The following is a 10,286-nucleotide window of genomic DNA, read 5'->3' on the forward strand; positions in this document are numbered from 1 at the left end:
CTGGATATGGCAGTCTCTAGATGGTCCATCCTTTCATCACAGCTCCAAACTTTGTCTCTGTAACTCCTTCCATGGGTGTTTTGTTCCCAATTCTAAGGGACACTGTAGCAAATGGTCAGGGGTTTGTGCCCAGTGGTGTATCTCATGACCTTATTATAGAATAAGGCATAAAAGGTAGGGAGGGAGTTTTTGAGTTCTAAAGACTGGGTTCCTATAAGTCTAGAAATAAAATGGATTACACATCTATTGTTATCTGTATCACACCAACCTTTACTAGACATGTTCTATGCATAAAGGAGAGTTGATATAAAAATAGAGATGGAAATTGGTCCCATACAGAAAGTTAGTTATTTCATAATAAATGTACTAGTTGGTTATATCAAAATTAAGGGCAAGATGCTCACGTTTATAAAACTGTAGTGGTGAGAAAAAAAGTTCTAACTATAAAATTGCAAACATTTCTGGATGGAGGGCATCATGCAATATTCTTAGGGGTGGTGTGGGTGTTAGGGCACTGACTACATTAATTGATGTGCTTTGCCGTAAAGATAGAGCAAATAGTCCTGTAGTATATTCAATGTAGGATGGTGTTAATTCTGTTAGATCAAACGGTGCACTATTGGCGTCTGCTCGTGGAGAGATAAATCATGTTGTGGCTGGGGTCATCTCGGTAGAAGTAATAATACGTGTACTTGGGTATAAATCAGCATCCGTGGGATAAGCAGTCTATTAGTTGACCTGATAGAATGACTACCAATGTTACGCCAGCAAGCCTGAGCTACAGCGCATGCGGCTCTGCGCATGCACGCGTATTTAGGAACTGAGACCCACTCCAGTCATAAAGCCCAGTAGACTGACGAGCTGAAAGTAGCTAGGGCAAAATCTCATGGTTTACGTTTATTAGGAAGTCAGCTATAAAAGGTGGAATCTATATAGTGCCATGGTAAGGACTAGGGTTGGGGCAGTTATAAAATATTGCATTGGTGATAGATTGAGGAGGGCCCCAGAGAACAGAGACAGTAGGCATATACCCCAATACTTTTATTTGACTAAAGTGAGGGGTGTTGTGGAAAGAAAATTTTAAATGATTAATCACTTCATTAAATTATGAAACAGCCCTCAGATATGTTCTTTCCTCCTGTCCAGGACTCAGAGACAAGATCATGCCTCTGCAATATTCTCCAGGCCAGCCAGGCATTTCCAGAAAACACAACTCCTAAATTTAAAGGATTGGTGAGTCTCGTGAAGAGTGGTTGGGGTCTGCAGTAAGGAGTAAGTTTAAAGTGGGAGCTTTAAACTTTAAATAAAGGTCTCAATTCCATTTCAAGTAGTCAAATGGAACTTGAAAGAATAAAGTACAATAAGAGAAGGGTGCGAGCGCGCAGACACACACACACACACACACACACACACACACACACACACACACACACACGGCAGCAGAAATGGGGGAATAAAGGGAGTGAGAGAAAACCCCGCATCCTGCCAGAGTTCTGGTGGTCTGAGGACTGCCGCAGGCTTTCCACACAGCCCCAGGTGGGTGTCTGGCTGTGGGAAGCCACAAACCCCAGCCCGCAGAGGGTGGACAGGGGCAGTCCGAAGTCCCTGGGCCTCATAGAAGCCAGAGATAACAGGTTCTCAGTCTCGGGCATCCCAGAGGCCGCTGGATGCTGAGGAAGAGCTGAGAACAAAGTGGAGGCCCTGGGGGTGGCTTGGTCATTCCCCTAGGCAGAAGAGAGCAGAGGGCAGGGAAGGCCTTCTGGCGGGAGGAGGTTAGAAGCAGCTCTTTAGGTGAAAACCTATTCCATCATTCAAGCGGGCCTTGATAAGCAGAGACAGTATGGTTTTAAAGTTTTATTGTAGAAAGGCAGAGAAAAGAGAGAAGATAAAAGAGAGAGGCGGGCCATGGCCACATGGAGAGAAGGGAGGAAGGGAAAGAGAGAAGGAGGGCTAGAGATGAGAGTAAGACAGGTGAGAGCTAAAGAGAGAGAGAGGAGGGGTGAAGCTCCTTTTATAGTCCGCTGGGCTATCTTGCTGTTGCCAGGTAATTGTGGGGTGGAGCATACCTGGCTATTGTTAGGTAACTGTGGAGGTGGAGTCTAGCCAGAATGCCAGAAGCTTGGGGCTTTGTCTGTGTGACTTATAGTCACAGAATTATGGAGTTGGGGGCTCTGTGGTGTCAGGCACCTGTCTTGGGAACGTGGCTCACTGTTCCGTCCCTTGTAGAGTTTTCTACTGGATCTTTGGAGCACGCCTTGCTCAACCAAAACAGCCTGCCTTTCAAGGTCCGTTTCCCACTCCTGGACACCCCTCACACACACACACACACACACACACACACACACATACAGGTAGAGGGGAGAAGGGGAGAGAGACAGGGACAGAGATTGGGGCTTGAGGAGAGATTAATTAGCAGCCATTTTAACAGATGGGAACAGACAGGTGAGAATGGCTGAGAACTCTATACTTTCATGACACAGCAGCCCCATCTTACCTACCCACCCTCTCTTTCCAGTCTGGGGATTGATGTGAATTAACCTGCGATCATCAGTAAGCTCAAAGGCAACACACGGAGAAGGGAGGGTGGAGTTTTAAATCCTACTAGGCCGGAAGAGCAAGCTGCAGACCTGTGCTGAGGATTCTGTCCTGTCTTTTGGGGAGTGAGTGTCCTTACAGAGTCCACAGAGAAGTGTGTATTCAGATGACTGCCCTAGTTAGGAAGGTACAGAATGGCACTGTGGACTTCAGACAAGCAAGGTTACAGATGAAATTAATTTAGGGACATTTGGCCCTCGTAGCTTGCTGTAGATGTGTCATTCTCTAGAACCTTTCATAATTCTCTGTGGAGAACTCAGAGGCGTCCTTTCACACAAGATGTCAATGACAGGCACAGCTGATGCATGCTGGATACTGCAAAGCAAGGACGTTCTCCTCAAAAGGTCTCAGCTCACCACCCATCGGGCCACACTAACGTTTGTGTGTCCTGTCTGTCTCCTTCCAGAAGCAATGGTGCAGTGTAAGGAGAAAGCTGATAAAGAACAGACTTTTAGCATGAAAAATGGCTTCTTACACTAATGATTCCACTGTTACTTCATGAATCACAGTCAAAAGCTAATGTGGGGCTGAATAACTGTCTATAGTTCAAGGGGGGAAATAATATAAGAAATTCCCCCAGAATATTTCTTCCTGTTGCCGTTTTGTCAGATTTAAAGAACAAAGAAATGTCCTTGCATTCTGCTTTACCTCAAGGAACCAAGAGAGAGTCCTGGTTGTCCTGTGTGCCTTTGACCTGCCTGACAGGCTAGTTTGCTCCTGGTGACACACTTATTGTTAAGAACAGCTAGAATGGCCGTGGGTCGGGGCAGAGATATGTATCTGCTTGAGTTAGGATTCGATTCTAGGGATTGGAAAATTGCGAATGAAACAAAAGCACAGCAGGGACCCAGTTAGGGGGAGGAGGTCCTGTTAGGACACTGGCTGTGTGCCCACCATACCAGAATGACCCTTCAGACTCCAAGTTTCTCTCGTTTCCGGTGCCCAGGAGGAAGCTGTCAGGCTGGATGCATTGGGACCCCTTTCAAGTATCTTCAGGCCTGGCTCTCCCGGGCAGGCGGGGTTTGACCAGGCCTCCAGATGCACCCTGGGCAGATTTGATACTCCATCGTTAGCCTACCCAAACATCATTAAGGACTGGGTATCCTACTCAGGTGGGGGTTTGACCAGGTCTGTAAATGCAGCCTGGGTAGGTCCCGGACTCCCTGGGAAGTTGAGCTGGGCAGAGGAAAGGCAGGCCTGCCATTTGCACGCCAATTAGTGCTTCTTATTAGGATGATCTGGGCTGACTCCGGTCCAGGGAAGATGCCCACAGCGCAGCACTGATTGGCACAGGCTGAAGCCAGTTCTGACGGCAAACGGCTGGCAGATGCCACCAGCGCCATGACACAGTGCAGTGACACACACAGCCAGAGAGCCTCGGCAGATCTCTGCGCTCTCCCTCTACTGGTTGGAACCGGTGCTGCGCTCTGTGCTTGAGGGACCCACAGGATTCCTGCAGAGAGCCTGAACACTGCTGGGCAAATGTCTGGGGAGGTGGTGTTTAATTGGGTGTCTTTGCATTCTGTCCGTTCAGTTGCTGCCACGAGCAATCCTGGAGGGCTTCCGAAAATAGTCTATTCAAAACCCTTACATGTTAAGGACTCTTTTCCCATGGCTGTAGCAGATGCTGATGGTCCCTGAGCCTAGATGTCATGGCCCGAAGAAAGCCAAGGGAGTGGGTGCTGAAGGGTTAACGTGTACATGGAATGGGGAGCCAAAGACTAATCACTGATACCCACAGATCCTCAGACTCCTGCCTGGAGATCACAGACCACCAAGGCTATACATGCTCCATTCCTGAGACTGGCACTTCCAGTCCAGTAGAAAGCAGAAACCACACAAAACATCACTTCCCTATGGCCACAGTGAGATCTCAGCACAATGGACCTCTTCTCTCCAGCAACCTCCTCAGTCCCAGTCTGCAGATCTTCAGAGCCATGCAAGGTCTATCCTGCTGCTTGCCTGGATTGGTACCCACAGTTGAAGAGTACTTGTACCTCACTCTTTGATGAGGGGAAGGGGGTGTTGGTAGCTATGGAATATTCTCTTCCACAGCACTCATCCACCTATGAGCTAGGCCAGTCCTTGGATTTTATCTTTATCTATAGTCAGGGAACCCTGAACACAGAACTGATAGTTAGACCCATAACTTGTGATTCTGTCCATGAATACCCAGTTCAGATAACCTTCCTGGGGGAGCCAGTGTTGGCTTTTCCTACCACAGAATACTGGACTCAAAAGTTCTTTGCTGACTATAAATCTGGACTTGAACGATTGTCAGAAGCAATATGAGTGGCGCCTTGTAGACAGGGATAGTGAAGTGAGAAGGTGACGAAGGGAGACATGGACTAAAAGCATGGTTTTGACCACTGGATGCTCCAGAATGGAAAAACAATGCTTCCTTGGGGTTTCAGGAAAGGACAATGTCTTAATATTCTATTGCTGCGAGAGATGGGATGAGCATGATAACTCTTATAAAAGAAAGCATTCAATTGGAGACTGGCTGACAGGAGGTTCAGAGGTTTAGTCCATTATCATCATAGTGGGAGCATGACAGCATCCAGGCAGACATGGTGCTGGAGAAGGAGCAGAAAGCTACATCTAAAGGCAGGGAAGGAGATCTAACTATGAGCCTTACATGGGTCTTTGAAGCCTCAAAACCTAAGTCCAGTGAAACATTTCCTCCAAAAGCCATATCTCTTAATCCTTTCAAACAAAGCATGACTATGCATTCAAAAGTATGAGCCCATGAGGCCATTTTAACAACCACATTCAGTGAGAATAACACTGAGGAGAAGCTGGCCCAAACTCTGAGCCACGTTTGTGATTACCTAGGATAGAGCAATGGCAGTAGCTCCCAGTCATACCTGTTTGCTAAGAATGGGATCCAGAGTCATACCAGCCTGTGGCCCTAAGCAAGCATCCATCAAGTGGAGAGACTGGTATTTCCCCATCTGCCTCCTGGCTCCACTTAGTATCCAGACACAAAGAACACTTGTCCAGCTCTTCCAGCCCTGCACAGATCAGGGTTTGGGTAACCAAGGGAGCCTCTACTGACACAGCTAGGCACATCTGGGCTAGCAGGACTGCATGTGGAGCAGGCAGTAACTGCAGTGTACATCAGCCCTAGAAGTATGGTGTCCTTTTGGCCATCCCCCCATGTTTTTCTAAGACCATACACTTCAAATGACAGGTACCACACAGTTTTAAAATGTCACTCTATCATCATGGTTAAGGGAGAGGAGCAAGTTTTAGATAATAAGAAAAAAAATCAAGGCAGAACGTATTATTGATTCCTCGTCCAATTTCAACTTAGACCTGTCTGACAATTATCACCAAATGAGAAGGAAAAATCAAGCCAGAGGAAGGGAATCTGGCATATTGACTCAGTATCCTCTGGGGACCTATGCAAGAGAGTAAGCTGGCATTCTCCCTCCATTTTATATTTCTGTCAGTCTTGACTGTCTTTGGTGATGTTCTCTGCCCCTTCATAATCACATACTCATAGGTCAGCTTCCAGGAGGGTGTGCTGTCTTTGGGGGAAACTCACCTGTAATCTCTTGTATCAGTCTTGATTTTGAGAGAAAAAAAAAGACAAAGTTATCATTTCCTGAACCAACGGGCCAGGTAGTTTTATCTTTTGTGCTATACAGTGGAGCAAGTCTCTGGGGATGTGAAGACAGAGCCAAGGTTGACTTAGTGAGTGAATGTCGGAGAAGAGTTAACTATTCACAAGCCTAGCACCAACAGGGAGATATGGTTTATTGGACTTAAGGTTCTAAGCTACCGTGGGTCATTTAGGGGAAGTGAAGGCAGAAACTCAAGTAATCAGTCACATCATATCCATAATCAAAGATAATAAATGTATCCTTGCTTGTGACTTTCTTAACCCTTATACAATTGAAGGCCTAACTTTAAAACTAGCACCACTCTCACTGGTCTGGGTCTTCCTATCTCAACTAACAACCAAGACTGTTCCCCACAGACACGCCCACAGGCTAACCTGGTCTAGAAAATTCTTCACTGAGACTCTCTTCCCTTGTAATGCTGGGTTGTGTCAAGTTGGCAGTTAAAACCAGCCAGCATAGAACTCTTGGACCACTTTCTCTCTGTCCTGTAGTAATTATTTTCTATTCCTGTCACTATGGACTTCCTGTCTTCATAAATAAAACACACTGGAAATATAACATCCGATCCAATTACGACTCCCACAATTCAATACCTGTATCACTTTTTCAGTATGCAGGGTGAGGGCTACAGGAACCAATGATGCTTCTGTGAGCTGCTAGGCCTGTCAGTTACTCCTCGGCTCCCTAGCGCAATCATGTTCCTGATGCTGTAGCTCACCTCCACAATGGACATATATTGGATGAGCCAAGTCCAACCTTGAAATTGGCTTCCAAGACAAGGGAAGCACGGTCACAGGGTGACCGTGCTTCCCTTGCTGGTCCTGTGGGACATCTCAGGAGTGCCTGACCCACTGCTTCCCTCGTGTGTGCCTCATGCCTTGGTTGCAGACTGAGTACAGCTCAGTCTTCCTGGTGTACAGAGTTGGGTGTGCAGGAGGGGTGGGGAATTGAATCGCAAGGACAGAGAATATGAAATGCTTGTCCTGTATAACCCATACCTCAGTGTCTTCTGTAGACTAGTAAGTATGCATTGGTTAACAAAGCAAATGAATAGATGAATGACTACATGAAAAGAGCTAAACCCAACGAGTATTTGAATTTCACAGTGATAAACATGGTCATCAGTGCATCCTTGGTTTCATTTGCAAACTGTTACAAAGCTATGTCTGACGATATTCAAAAAGGAATTTATAATGTGCCTACTGCAGCCATGACTCCACACCATTGGTAAATGCTTTTAGACATGTTGATGCTCAAAGTTATTTTTCCCAATTTTTTTTTACAAGAAAACCATTAGACAATTCCTGTTTCATACTATATTTTATTTCAACATTTTGAAAGACATTGGTCTTTATAGACTCAAAATTGATGTTTTTTCTTGAAAATAATCTGTGTCTTTTTAATCAAGAAGACTTTAAGTGAGAAGGGATCTATTTTCTTTTTTCCTTTCCTATTTATATATTCACCTTTTGTGTTACACACATGCACATACACACTTTATCAATTAAATAGATCAATGTGAAACTATTTCAACATTTTCCATTGTACTGTAAATCACAAGCTTTTCTGTGTTTAAAGCAAATTTTAATCCATCACAGTGTGAGGTTGATCTTGTCAATACTGTTTGGGTATTAAAAACAATTTCTGTCTTCTCTTTTATTATGTCAATCCATATGTGTCAAGAAGTTTTGTAGGCCTTGGGCATCACATAAGTCAAACTGCATTGTACTCATAAAAAAGAAACTGACAATATAAAAGAAATGAAATGCATTGTGATTTAAATGCTATGTCTTAGGAGAAAGATCCTAGAAAAAGCCAGGCGGAGTGGGCTGGACATCGCAGTTGTTGGTCAAGGAAGAACTGGAGAAGTTAACATTTGAGTATGGATCAGGGAGTTTTAAGGACGTGTTCTCATGAGGAGTGTTTCCAGTTAGGTATCCCTGATGTGTCCTGGTTCCATCCCACTGGACCTCCTTCATGCCCCTCCTCCCTACCCATCACTCACAGCTTCATGCCCCTCCTCCCTACCCATCACTCACAACTTCATGACCCTCATCCCTGTCCATCATTCACAACTTCATGCCCCCTTCTCCCATCCTCCACTGTTCATCACTCACAACTTTCATTTACAGATTCTTGGCTTGTTATCCTGTCCCAGCCAGATGATGTGTGTGAACAACTGGCTGTCCCAGGACTACCCTGCTTACAGGGACTTTGCTAGTCAGATTGATGCTCCGGGCGGGTTCTCTTAAAATGCCATCATCTTCTCTGATAGCACAGTCAGCTCCCACTGTTTCCAAGCGAGAGACCAGAGGCACTGCCCAGATGGATGCTCCTGCCCCTGGGCAGCCAACTCATAGGTGTTATTTAACCTCCGAATGAGACAGTTTCTGCAATGCTCAGTATAACCCATCATTTAAATCACATGAACATTTTAAATGAAGCAAACTTCAGTTCACTCTGAGATGTGAGTGGGAAGGATACCAAGTGAAGCGTACCATGTCACCTCCTTGTCACCTGGCTCATCTATTCAAAATGCATTCCCACTCCAGGAGAAGAAATCAAACCTCTAATTCCATTGTCAAAGCTCTATTTTACAAAAGAGGAAGAAGGTAGATGCCACTGCTGTTTAATGCCAACCATTTACTTTTAGGTTTTAAATAACTGTTGGATTAAATGCCAAACCTTCATGCTATAAGACCACTCTTTGAGCCCTTCCCCTGCCCCTGCATCTGCTCTACAACATACACTTCCATAAGAGTGACGCCTCTGTGCTTGCTCTTGCACCTAGAAGCCACAACCTGCTTCATGGAAGCTGGTTACCCTTCTTGTTTGAGACAGGATCTGACTATGTAGCCTAATCCTCCTGAGTGCTGGTGTTAAGTGTATGCAACCTTACACCCAGAGTTTGTTCTACTTTTGTACACTTGCTGCGAGACTTGGGCCCCTCCTAAAGCAGAAATCCCATGGGGTCCCAGAATACTTAGGTTAAAGCAGGGCCACCACCTCTAGTGCTGATGTTACAACATCTGCAATGGTGTCAGGCATTAGCCCTCATCATTGAGTGACCCTCACTGTCTCCTGGGACCCCTAAGGTTCAGATTAGGGGTCCCAGGAGACAGTGAGACCTGCCCATGGAGCCACAAGACTCATCTGTTGGCAGCCTTCAGAACTTCACTCTGTAGGATATGGATGCTCTGTCTGTCTTTCCATGGATTTTCCAGCTTTTTCTGAGATTCTTGAGAACTGGACACACAGAAGTACAACAAAAAGCAAGAGCCTGTTTTTACCTTAAGTTCTTAGTGCTGAGTGGCGTCTGGGCTTCCTTTACGTATGCAATGTAATTATCACATGTAGATTCTGCCAAGGGCACAGCATCCTGTGAAGTGTGGTGTCATTCAGCTGCCATGTCTTATGTAAGCATGGGAAAGAAGCTTCATCAGTGTGAACACAGGAATGTGTAACACTGATGTCCAGCCACCTCTGTGTTAAATGAAGGAAAAGAGCTCTCCATCACTGTGAGCCTCCAGTGACCTGGTCAAGCACCAGTTGTGTAAAGCTAGGACTGTGCTCAGAAGTTGGCTGTGTATCCCAGCACTCCTGGCACACACAGGGATCTAAAACACACAGGGATTTACAACTTATAGGTTTGTAAACTGAGTCTTGCCTGAAGAAATGAGGGTGTCAGAGTCAAAGTCAAAACCATGTTTGACGAATGTGGCCAGTGTTAAAGACAGATGACAGATGGATAGGTAAGGTCATAACCATATGATGAATCACAGAAAATACATAATGAGGACAAGTCATGTTGATAAATACACAAACACGGGGGTAGCTAGGGCACAGAGTCGGCTGACACCCGCCAGCTACCCAGGACACCTGCCACGGGATCTTAAGACTTCTGGTGAGTGGAACACAGTGTCTGCTCGAATCTCTAAACAGAGACAACTATAACAACTAACTCCAGAGATTACCAGATGGCGAAAGGTAAACGTAAGAATCTTACTAACAGAAACCAAGACCACTCACCATCATCAGAACCCAGCACTCCCACTTAACCCA

General features: G+C 45.6%; 1 long non-coding RNA gene across 1 annotated transcript in view; it reads left to right on the forward strand.

Annotated features, from left to right (window-relative positions):
• Nucleotides 1–2,187: 2,187 nt before the first annotated feature.
• Nucleotides 2,188–10,286, forward strand: part of LOC110307588 — an 18,759-nt gene continuing 10,660 nt past the window's right edge. The window contains exons 1-2 of the long non-coding RNA XR_002379433.1: nucleotides 2,188–2,285; nucleotides 2,825–2,972. This is a non-coding gene — a long non-coding RNA (uncharacterized LOC110307588). The remainder of the gene's footprint in view (nucleotides 2,286–2,824; nucleotides 2,973–10,286) is intronic.

The sequence above is a fragment of the Mus caroli genome, chromosome 13, assembly GCF_900094665.2.
Source record: "Mus caroli chromosome 13, CAROLI_EIJ_v1.1, whole genome shotgun sequence".
NCBI classification, from domain to species: Eukaryota; Metazoa; Chordata; class Mammalia; order Rodentia; family Muridae; genus Mus; species Mus caroli.